This window comes from Rattus norvegicus, chromosome 6 (assembly GCF_021556685.1).
Source record: "Rattus norvegicus strain SHRSP/BbbUtx chromosome 6, alternate assembly SHRSP_T2T, whole genome shotgun sequence".
In the NCBI taxonomy this organism is placed as follows: Eukaryota; Metazoa; Chordata; class Mammalia; order Rodentia; family Muridae; genus Rattus; species Rattus norvegicus.
In genome coordinates, this window is record NC_141539.1 from 28,788,997 (window position 1) to 28,799,849 (window position 10,853).

General features: G+C 46.1%; 1 long non-coding RNA gene across 4 annotated transcripts in view; it reads left to right on the top strand.

Moving 5' to 3' along the window:
• Positions 1 to 329: 329 nt before the first annotated feature.
• Positions 330 to 10,853, top strand: part of LOC148005102 (uncharacterized) — a 29,642-nt gene continuing 19,118 nt past the window's right edge. For all 4 annotated transcript variants that reach the window (XR_015622843.1, XR_015622842.1, XR_015622841.1 and 1 more), the window contains exons 1-2: positions 330 to 669; positions 5,905 to 6,112. This is a non-coding gene — a long non-coding RNA (uncharacterized LOC148005102). The remainder of the gene's footprint in view (positions 670 to 5,904; positions 6,113 to 10,853) is intronic.

The following is a 10,853-nucleotide window of genomic DNA, read 5'->3' on the forward strand; positions in this document are numbered from 1 at the left end:
GTAGGGAGGGCTCTTTGCTGAGGGTGTGCAAAGCCTAAGTCCCTGATCCACTGGGTCAGATATGAGAACAAAAGAGCTTTTATCTGAGGGAAAGTGTTCCCAGAAAAATACTCTGAGCTAGAAAATTCCTGTCATCCTCGCTCATTTATTTTGTACAAGGACTCAAAAATAAAAAAAAAAATCTTTCCTTTTCCGGTGGAACTCTGACATAAAGGAGAGCCTGTATATGGTGGCGGCGGTGACTGAGCACAGCCTCCCAGGCTGCTTCTTTCTTGATGTTGAACCACATCACCCATTAATACCCAAATGCTGGCAATCCCACCAAGGCCGCCATTCCACTGCCTTTCGGGGTCAAGCTTGCCTCCATGTATGTGCTACTAAAACACAAAGCTCCTTTCTCAGCAACAGAAACTCCATTTATCAGTTAGGAGGCTTTGGGTTGTAAGCCCCAAAATACCCAACCAGGAATGAACTGAAGCACAAATGAATTCTCTCAAGCTTAGGGCTAAGTCTGGAGCAGACAGTAGTTAATAACTGTGTCAGTTGAAGTCAACCCAGTGACTTCAGCTGAGCATAGGTTTCCCCTGTTCTTCCCATCTGTCCTCACGAGGTCACAAGATGGCGGCCATAATTCCAAGACCTCACGGAAGACCCCCAAAGTGGAAGTGAGTAAGTGCTGAAGGTCGTTGTACTAGTAACTTGTCTTGTTGCTCTTATTGTCTTCTTACTGTCTTCTCGACTGACAAGAATGTCTGGTTTATGTTGGCTCGCCAAGTGGATAGTGCGGTTTGGTGGGAAAGTTATTCGGGAAGGTGTTTGAGGTGGCTGCTCAAATTGCATTCATATTCAAGAGACGGAGGGTGGCGAATGCTGGTGCCCAACTCCTTTTTTCATGAGTCTCAACACATGGAACAATTCAGTCCAGCCTCAGAGAACGCCTTCCCACCTCAGTTCACCAAATCTCTATAGTTCTTGCCAGGCATGTCTGCTAGCTGATTCTAGATCCTGCCAGTTTGACAGGATGTTAACCCTTACGGTGGTTTTCATTGATATCTCTTACTGAGAAAGTCTTCCTCAAACAGGATTTTTTTTTTCATGTTTCACAGGTCAGAACAGGATCAGATGTCAACTGCCAATCATTAACAAAAGCAAAAGAGTCTCTTTGATAATTTAAAATATTCATCCTCACTGGAGGTGATATCCTGCAGAGTAGAAATTGTTTTTTGGGGGGACATAGAAAGAAAGATACAGACACAGACACAGACACAGACACACACACTCACACACACACACACACACACACACACACACACGGGGTGGAGGGGAGGGAGAGAGAGAGAGAGAGAGAGAGAGAGAGAGAGAGAGAGAGAGAGAGAGAGGTAATATATTGATGGTATACACTTTTAAGAAAAGAGGCAATTAGAAACAAAATGTTTAAAAGGCTCCTCCTTCAGGGAAGGCCCTTTCCCCAGCCATGACTCATTGCTGGTTCCTGGGGACATCTCTTTTGGCCTGACAAACAAGGGAATGATGGCCAAAGAAGTGCCAACCATGTCGGCCCTACTCTGTCTGGGAAGACCCGTGCTCTGCAGGATGCAAATATGGTGGCTCTCTGTGACTTCAAAACTATGCTGGACCACCGACAGACCCTCTCTCAAAGGTGGCCTTGGCTGCTAACTACATGGTGGAACCGAGCGTTTAACTTGACAGCCAGAAGTGAGTTTCTGAGAACAAAAACGGAAATTAACAAAGGATCTGAGATTAATAAAGAGTTATTTAAAGGATATTTTTACACAGCCCGGTCGTGTGGTGAGTGACCATGTTAAATGACTTACCACATTCCCCCCCTTCCTGTGTGGCACTCCAAGACGAAGCCTGTAGTTCTCAGTTAATAGGGCTCTATTCCAAAGCACGAAGACCACTGAACAGTGAAGGAGCTGCAGGGGTTAATCTTGATGGGCAGGTGGCTGGCTGAGGCAGCCTGGGGAGAACAGAGAGGGATGCTTGCCTTACTCCACTTCCCAGTTCCTCTTCAGCCCCTCCTTTTCCCTCTGATGCTTATGCTTTTGTCTATGATTTCTGGACCTTCCAGTCATCATCCTTGCCTTGAGACAGCCAACATTCTCACCACAGAAGGGGCTCTGGGTCTGTATCGTGGACGTGTGGGGCACACTAAAGAGGATGAACAGGTGCTCTGGAGCCTATGCAGAACTTTCCACGTTTTGGTATCCATCACCACCCACCCCCAACCGCCATTTTGATTACTCTGAGTCTTGACCTACAGAGTCTACCTGCTGCCCGCATGTTTGCTTTGCTGGCCTCCCCAGGCTACAGGAAGCAGGAACAGGCAGTGCCGCACACATCGTGGGAAACGTGTTCCCGAAAGAGGGCAGTAAGATGGTGACCTCTTTTCAGGACTAGAAACCTGTTCGACCTAAACTGGTGCTCTTGACCCATGTGGGTTCCACTGTCTCCTCTCTTTGACCAATCACTGCAAATCCTGCTAAGTGCTTCTCCATTAGTGTCACTACCAACCAAGAGGGCTCATAGACAAGGAACGGTATGTGGGTGATGTTCACACTCTCATGCCTTCCTCTAAGTCAGTGCTTCCTGAGACGAGCTGCAGACTACTCCTGGAGTTTAAAAGTCAGAATTGACTCAAGTTAATTAAAAAAAAAAAAAAAAAAAAAAGTCAGAATTGATTCCCAGGTCCCAGCCCAGGTCAATCTCTCCAGCTGGGATCCAGGCCTTGGGTTTTAAAAACAAATTCCTCAAGTGACTATGATGTGATACTAAGGGACAAATGTGTGTGTTCTGTGTATGGATGTGTATTTCTCTTCTACCAAGCATACACTTTATGTTTAAAATATCAAAAGAAAAATAAAGCAATTCTCATTTTTTTTTGGAAAGAGATTGAGTCCATTTTTTGCTTAACTCTTTCTATAAAAAAGATCTTTTTATAAAATGTGAACTTATATAGATGGAGAAAGCTCTCATTTTTTTTAGTGTTAAGCGCAGTGAGGAACCAAGTAAGAAACCTTTTAGAACGTTAGTGAGGTAACTTCAAATAGACATAATTTATATCTCAGCTATTTAAATGAGGAAGAGAGTCCAGGGAAAACATTTGGAGTGAGTGGCATGCCAACTGAACACAGTTTCTGGTGAGCCGCAGCATGTATCCTCGCCATGTGCCCATCTTTAAATAGGTGTGTTATTTCCGAGCCACCCCAGATGAGAGCTGCTTCTGGTGGAAGCTGAGATTTCATAACTGCATGTTTTGTACCAGATGTGGTTGTAAAAGTAGTAGGTGCCTTGCCTGAGGTCACCCGGGAAAGAAAATAGAACACAATGGGGTAAAGAAGCAAGACTGAAAATATGCTTTCTGGGTGTCCTGCTCCCGTGACCTCTTCCCTGTCCATGGAAAAGCTGCCGAGATCAGGCCTTCAGGAAGAGTTAGCCACAGGCCTTCTGCCTGTTTACAGAGGCTGGGCTCAGAAATGGCCTTCGCTGAGGACTGGCAGTTCTCAGATGCAGAGGCAGCTACACCCTAAGGCTCTAACTCTGGGCAGTGTTGGCAAAATCCTGAGCCTGAGGCTTCTGAGAGTAGTGGGTGGGTTACTCTAGGGATAGCTGCAATTGAGCTTCAGCTTTTGGTCAGATTTATGACAGCTATGTGATGGTGACCATGACAGCTAGAGCTGCTACTTGTTTTTCTAAATCCCTCTCCACCCTGCCCTCTCTTTTTCCACCACTCTGTCTCTCTGTCTCTGTCTCTCTGTCTTCCTCTCTCTCTCTCTCTCTCTCTCTCTCTCTCAGCATGTTCGTGCACATGTGTGCATGTACACATGTATGCACAGATGCATGCACCCATGTGTGTTCACATGGAGACCAGAGATTGACATCAGAAGTCTTCTGTTACACTTCTTATTTTTTGAGACAGGGTCTCTCATGGAACCTGGACCTCACCATTTCAGTTAGTCTGGCTGGCCAGCAGATTTCTGGGATCCACTCATCTCTCCCCATTTACCTCAGTGTTGGGTTTAATTTTTAAACACACATAGCTGTGTTCAGCTACTACATGGGCTCCTATGCTGGTATAAAGCACTGTACCCACTGAGCCCTGGGTCTTGGCTTTTAATGTTATCGTAGGCAATGAATAAATAAAGAATTTGCCTAAAATTTCTTTTAAAGATAAAGAGAAAAATAATGTTTTTGTTCAGTGCTAAGCATTCTCCGGGCCCAATATTTCTCTATTACGTGCAAAGTAAACTACTTAGGAGTAAATCCCATGTGGAATCATATAGTTGGGTAATGAATGTCTTCATTCTCATCTCTTTTTTTTTGTTTGTTTGTTTTTTTCCGGAGCTGAGGACCGAACCCAGGGCCTTGAGCTTGCTAGGCAAGCGCTCTACCACTGAGCTAAATCCCCAACCTCATTCTCATCTCTTTAGTAATAACTTTATCTTACCTACTCATGTAAGGTATTACAGACCTTTGCTGTCAAAGAGCTCCAATATACATTGATTAATCCACATTTTCTCCCTTCAAATTATTCTCAAGTATCTGTGAAACAATGCCTTTTCTGAAGTAGACCTAAAAGCCTCAGAAAGGGGACCATACTTTTGCTGTTTCTCTTTCAGAAGACTATAATATGGGGCTGGGAGATGCCTCGCAGGCATGAGGACCTGTGTTTGATACCCAGAACTTAAATTTTTAAAAGCTGGACAAGGTGGTACACACTTGCAATCCATGGGCTGAGGCTCACTGGCCTGCCAGCCTAACCTACTCTGTGAGTTCCAGACCAACAAAAGCCCTTGTCTAGAAAACAAGCCACTGACAAAGTAGAAGGAAGGATTTTAACTGAGGCCATCCTCTAGCCTCTACATGCACAAGCACACAAAATCAGGCAAAGGAAGAATTGACTTGGCTGGGGTGCTAATTTTGCCCAATGAGCTCAATGCCACCATGTAGTAAGATCACTAGGTCACCAGCCTTTCCATACTGTGTTTCTAGTACAGAGAGTCACAAACTGGAGTCTGTAGTTAAAGCCTAAGGCCCTTGAGAGGGCATCTGGGATTTGATCTAGCCCAGTGCCCTCATATTATAAAAATGGAGATTAAAAAAAAGGGGGTGATAACAAAAAGAAAAGAAATAGAGATTCAGACAGGTAACTCTCTACTAAGCATATGTGAAGACGGAGATTTGAAGTAACTGTCTCTAGGCTGCTACCCGCAGCTCACTTTACCCTGGCAGAGCCCTGGCACCAACACTAATCAGCACTGCAAAGGAAAGTAGATGTCTACGTTAACTACGGAAGGGCATGCGTATCCCTCTGTAACAGTTAGAACACCGAGCAACACAAAGGAGTGTACGACTGCCCTGGTTCTGCTTTAGAAACGCAGGCTAACAACTCCCTTAGCTATTGAGCGATGCCTGGCATCTTTTGTGCCGGGGAGAAAATGGAGACATCCCAGTACCAGCTGCCCTTAGAAATGATCCAAATGCCAATCCCTTGGCCTTGGTCCTTGGCCAGGGCAATGGCTTCCAGGAACCCAACGAGGGCAAGCAAGTCTGCAGAGCTGCCCATCTCCCGCTTCTCCCGTGGCCTCTGTCTTTGTCTAACGAATCTGCTCGGAGAGCATTGTCTGTCCCTCTTGGAGGGAAACAAGCAGCAGTAATAGATGCATTGTCCTGAGAAGGAAGGTCCCTGTCTGCATCTGTGATGCCTCCTAAAATCCACTTCCCTCTAGGGAACCCTTCAACAGGAGGCCACGTACCTCCACACTGGCAACACCCTGCCTTCTCCCTCAACACAATGCCATCTGGCGTTCAGCAGAGTAGAATCCTGCTTCCCCGAGGTCCTTACTCTTCTGGCTTTATCTCCCCGTTAACTTACTCTTCTAGGCCCCGAAAGCAGATGAGGATTGCCTCCTGCCTCTATCCATGCTGCACTCAGAGCACCAACTCACAGCATCTTGAAGTAGGAGTTTCGTCATTGTTCTTTCAGTTACTGTCTGGGTAGCTGCAAGCCAGATGTGTTTCCTTTCCTTCCTAAGTCGCTGAGGAGGACCTTGAACTTCTGATCTTCCCCCCCTGAAAGCTCAGATTGTAGGTGAGTACCACCACACCAAGTTTCATGTGGGTCTTGATTTGAAACCAAGGCTCTGTGGGTGTTAGGACAGCATTCTACCAGCTGAGCCATAATGCCAGTTCCCAAACACAACTTAGAATTTAAACAATGTATCATTTAATGTATCTGGGCTCATTCAGCCATGAATATATATATATATCAACGGTGTTATGTGTTATTTTTAATTACTTTTTTCTCTTGTCCTGAGATCAGAATTAATTTTTTGACCTTTCTCAAAATGGTAGCTGATAGGAAAATTGTGTGTGTGTGTGTGTGTGTGTGTGTGTGTGTGTGTGTGTGTGTGTGTGTGTGTTTGTAGTGGTGCATGATGCAAGAACAGAACACCAAGTATGTTCCTTTATTCTCTGTCTTATTGCCTTGAAAAAAGACCCCTCACAGAACTGTATGCTTGTCACTTTTTGGCTTGGCTGATTGCTTGTCCAGTGAGTTCTCAGGATCCACTTGTCTCTACCTCATAATGCCGAGGTTACAGGTAGCCATGCCTGGCCTTTTATGTGGTGTCAAGGCTTTAGACTCAGATTTTTCTACCTGCAGGACAACTGCTCTTATGCACATAACCATCTCCCCAAACTCTGCTCCCCCGATCCCCTCCCTCTCCCCCTGCCTCTATGAAGATGCTCCCCCTCCCACCCACCCACTCCTGCCTTAGAACCCTAGCATTCCCCTACCCTGGGTCATCAAGCCTCCACAGGACCAAGGGGCTCCCCTTTCAGTGATGCCCCATAAGGCCATCCTCTGCTATATATCCAGCTGGAGCCATGGGTCTCCCCATGTGTACTCTTCGATTGGTGGTTTAGTCCCTGGGAACTTTGGGGAGGGGGGTCTGGTTGGTTGATATTCTTACTATGGGATTGCAAACCCCTTCAACTCCTTCATTCCTTGCCCTGACTTCTCTATTGGGGCCCCTATGCTCAGTCCAATGCCCAAACATTTGTTAAATTCTGAAGATCTGCATAATATTGGAAGACTCTCTTTTTCTGAAAATTCTTTTGGTTAGGCAGTAAGCCCTAAGAATATTTGTAGACGTTGTTGTGACCAGTCCTAGAAAATGTTCTGTCTAACTCCCTCCAATAGCAACAGTTCCCCTCATTGTTAAAGTCTGTCTGCTTAGGGAGTCTTCTATGTGGTCCTGTATTCAAATTCATGTGTACTTAAGTCCTATGCCATTGGTTCTCAAGCTTCCTAAAACTGCAAACTTTTAATACAGTTCCTCATATTGTGGTGATTCCCCCAACCATATAAGTATTTCATTGCTACTTCATAACTTTAATTTTGTAATTATGCTATGAGTCATAATATATCTGATATACAGGACATCTGATGGGACAGCTCAAAGTCATCTACAGTTGCCTAAGATTGTCTATGGTCGCCTTTGGTTGCCTATGGCTGTGTCTGGTGGCCTAGGGTACAGGCATGAGGGCATTTCAGCTCTGAGCTTTCTGTATCACTTTGCTCATTATTGTGACAAAATAACCTGGAAATTTCAGGGAACGAGGATGCCATTTGGCTCCCAGTTTCAGAGTGCAATCCAACTATACTGGGAAGGTATCGAGATAAGGGGTCTAGACCCTCAGGTTGAGAAGTACTGTCCTAGCCTGTAGACTTCTGCGGCTTACCGTAACTGTTTCCCTGAAAAATCCCACTCGATTCTTGGAACACAGGTTCTCACTCATTGCTACTTGGGAGATGTGACCGATAATCCACACTGTTATTTTGACCAACTTTAGCATCACCTAGGAGACCTAGCTCTGGGCCTGTGTGAGAGGGAGGGTGTTACTAAGGATGGGAGAGCTATCCTGAACGTGGATAGCACTAATGTACGGGATGGGGTCCTAGGCTGAATAAAATGGAGAACACGTGCTAAGCACTGCTGTTCCCCATCTTACAAGCCTGCTGCCACAGCTAGAGACAGTTTTTACTATGATACCTTCCCAGTATAGTTGGACTACACTCTCAAACCGGGAGCCAGATGGCATCCTTGTTCCCTTAAATTGCCAGGTTATTTTGTCACAATAATGAGCAAAGTAATACAGAAGGTTCAGAGCTGAAACACCCTGCACGCCTGTACCCTAGGCCACCAGAGACAGCCATAGGGGCCATAGGCAATCAGAGGCAATCATAGTCAACTGTAGGTGACTTTAAGCTGTCCCATGACGACATGAGTCTAAGTATAAGCAATTGCTTATTATTTCTCTCGGGTCTTCATAAAACCCTTCTATATAGCATCTGTACTGATTCACACAGTCCAGGGCTTCTTTAACGTGACATCTCCAGGTCACCAAGGTAGATACATGGCTATCAGACATTCCAAGGTTGCATTTTCAGGATGCAGTTGACCCTCCCGGGAATCTAGAGATAGGGAAGGTGTCCCCTGGTGGGCAGGAACCACACTCAGAGGGTCAGAAGGTAGAAGAGGAACCTGGCCTGTTGATTCCAGCAAGCAAGAACGTAAGCTTCTCGTGTTATCCAGGAAGCCTGAGGGTATGGCCTACAGCAAGGTCTACCAGCAGTCACAGGGCTAGAGGCTGAGGACCAGGGCAATCTGACAAAACAGGCTGTGGCTAGGTAGAGGAGAGAGGATGGCGAGCATAGCCACAGGTGTACCCGTGCATTGCGAGGGATACCTCAGGTCATGGACTTTCTCCCATGTCATATGAGAAAAACAGTCCCAGGGGACACTGCCTGGACCAAACCCAAGGTCTCCTGATGCCAGCACTGACTCAACAACTTGGCTCCTATAAGGAGGGAAGGATAATCTTGGAAGACTAGTAAACATCCAGCCTTCCCTACAGAGAGCTCATCTTTCTTAAGAGGTCTAGCACCAACTGTGGATTGGGCATCCACTGCCTGCCTACCTGCTTTTGTGCTACCTCCTCTTACCTTGTCCAACAAAGAGGAAAGATGTTCAGAAATAGAAGTGACCATCGCCAACCTGTCCTGGTTGATCTATTCAAAATGGCCCAGAGGAGTACGTGTATGTGTAGCGGCCATGATCAGCGAACGGCTCCAGTTGACATGCTCATCCTAGATGCCGTGAAGTTTAAAATACACCTCTCAACAGAAGGAAAAAAGATAGCTATTCTTCCTGACTAGGGTATCTCTAAACCAGGGTTCACGTTATAGGTCACTCTGGAGATGGGACTTGAACTTCAAATGCAGACAATTAGTAAACTGCAAACGTGTTAGGAAGGGAGAATAAAGTGGGGGTAAGAAGAGAAATAGACAGAACGTATCTCAGTTTAAGCATCTAGCTGTGCTGTGAGACATTCTTCAAACTCATCCAATTTGACTCCTTCTTGGTTGTGCACTCTAAGGATAGCCATCCTAGAAATAGTGGATATTTATCTCGCACTGTAGATGTCTGATCTTGTTCAGTCCCAACACAGCTTTATGAGGTGAGAATTGCATTATGCCATTATTCAGCTCCTTGCTCCAATGCTCACCCCAAGTTCATAGGTGGAAAGAGGCAGGGCTCAGGATAGGGCTCCAGGGCTGCTGTTCCATGGAACCTTCTGACATTCATTTGTTCATTGACTGACTGATTGACTGACTGATTGATTGACTGACTCATTCGTTCATTCATTCATTCATTTCTTTACCAGACAAGCCATAGATCTAAAAGATGGGTACACATAGATGCTACCTCAAGACTCACAGGCTGGTGAGAGAATCGCTATATAAGCAGAGTCCAACTTTATCAGCATTCATGTTACAACGTTCACCCTCTCAAGTTATCCACATAGACTTCGATCTAGCGACTTTGGGAGTCTACCCTTCCGTGTCTAATCTTTCTCACCCCACAATCCTTTGCCACCTTTGAAGACACTGATTTCTGCGCGCTGACTTCTTGTGATGCCCCTGTGATGTGCTTTGTCATATTGCTGGACTTGGCAGCCTTCCAGCTCCACTTAGCATTTGCCACAGGGCGTCCTCTTGGCATGAGTGGAGGAGGGAAAAGACCGTGAGATAGACTTTGTGAGTCACTTCTCCTAACTCTGCCTTTGCCACCGACTCATCCTTGGGTCAGTCCCTTTATGTGAAGGGGCCTTGGCTTCCATTCCCTGTCAAGGAGGTCATGAGATTAGATGTTCCCTGAATCACCAAGAAGGGTCAGCAGAGGACGGGCTGGGAGGTTATGGGAAGCACATACTCAGAACTCTTATCAAGCCCACCTCTTCCTCCCTTAGCCTCAGTCTCCCTCCTCAAAGCCTCTCTTCCCCCATGCCACCCCTTTCTTGTCTCCTTAATCTGTGGACTCAGCCCTTGGATTTCTCTGAGGTCATAGCCTTCCAATTTCTAAGCCAAATTATTTTATTAGGTGCTGCCTTGCTCCTAAGTGTGTTCAAATGCTGGAGACCTTCAGGTTTCTGGCCCTTGGTCAAGTTCACTGAGTGAGCTGGCCACCTCTGCTTGATGAAGGCTAGGGCTTCTTAGCCACCAACAGTTGGTCAAAGCCCACAGAAGGGAGGCTCGCTGTCTCCAGACCCAGCTTACCCTTTGTGAGGCCCAGAATTAATGAACTCTGAGCGCAGTGGGCACTCAGTTATATTTGTGGCTCAGGATGTTGACTTTCTTTCTGTTCTCCAAATCAACCAACCACAGGCCAGAAACCAGAGCTGGTGTTGGTGCTGCCAGCCCAGCCCAGCCCAGCCTAACGCCTTCTCCCTAGAGAAGCAAGATTATGTGACCTCAGCACTCAGAA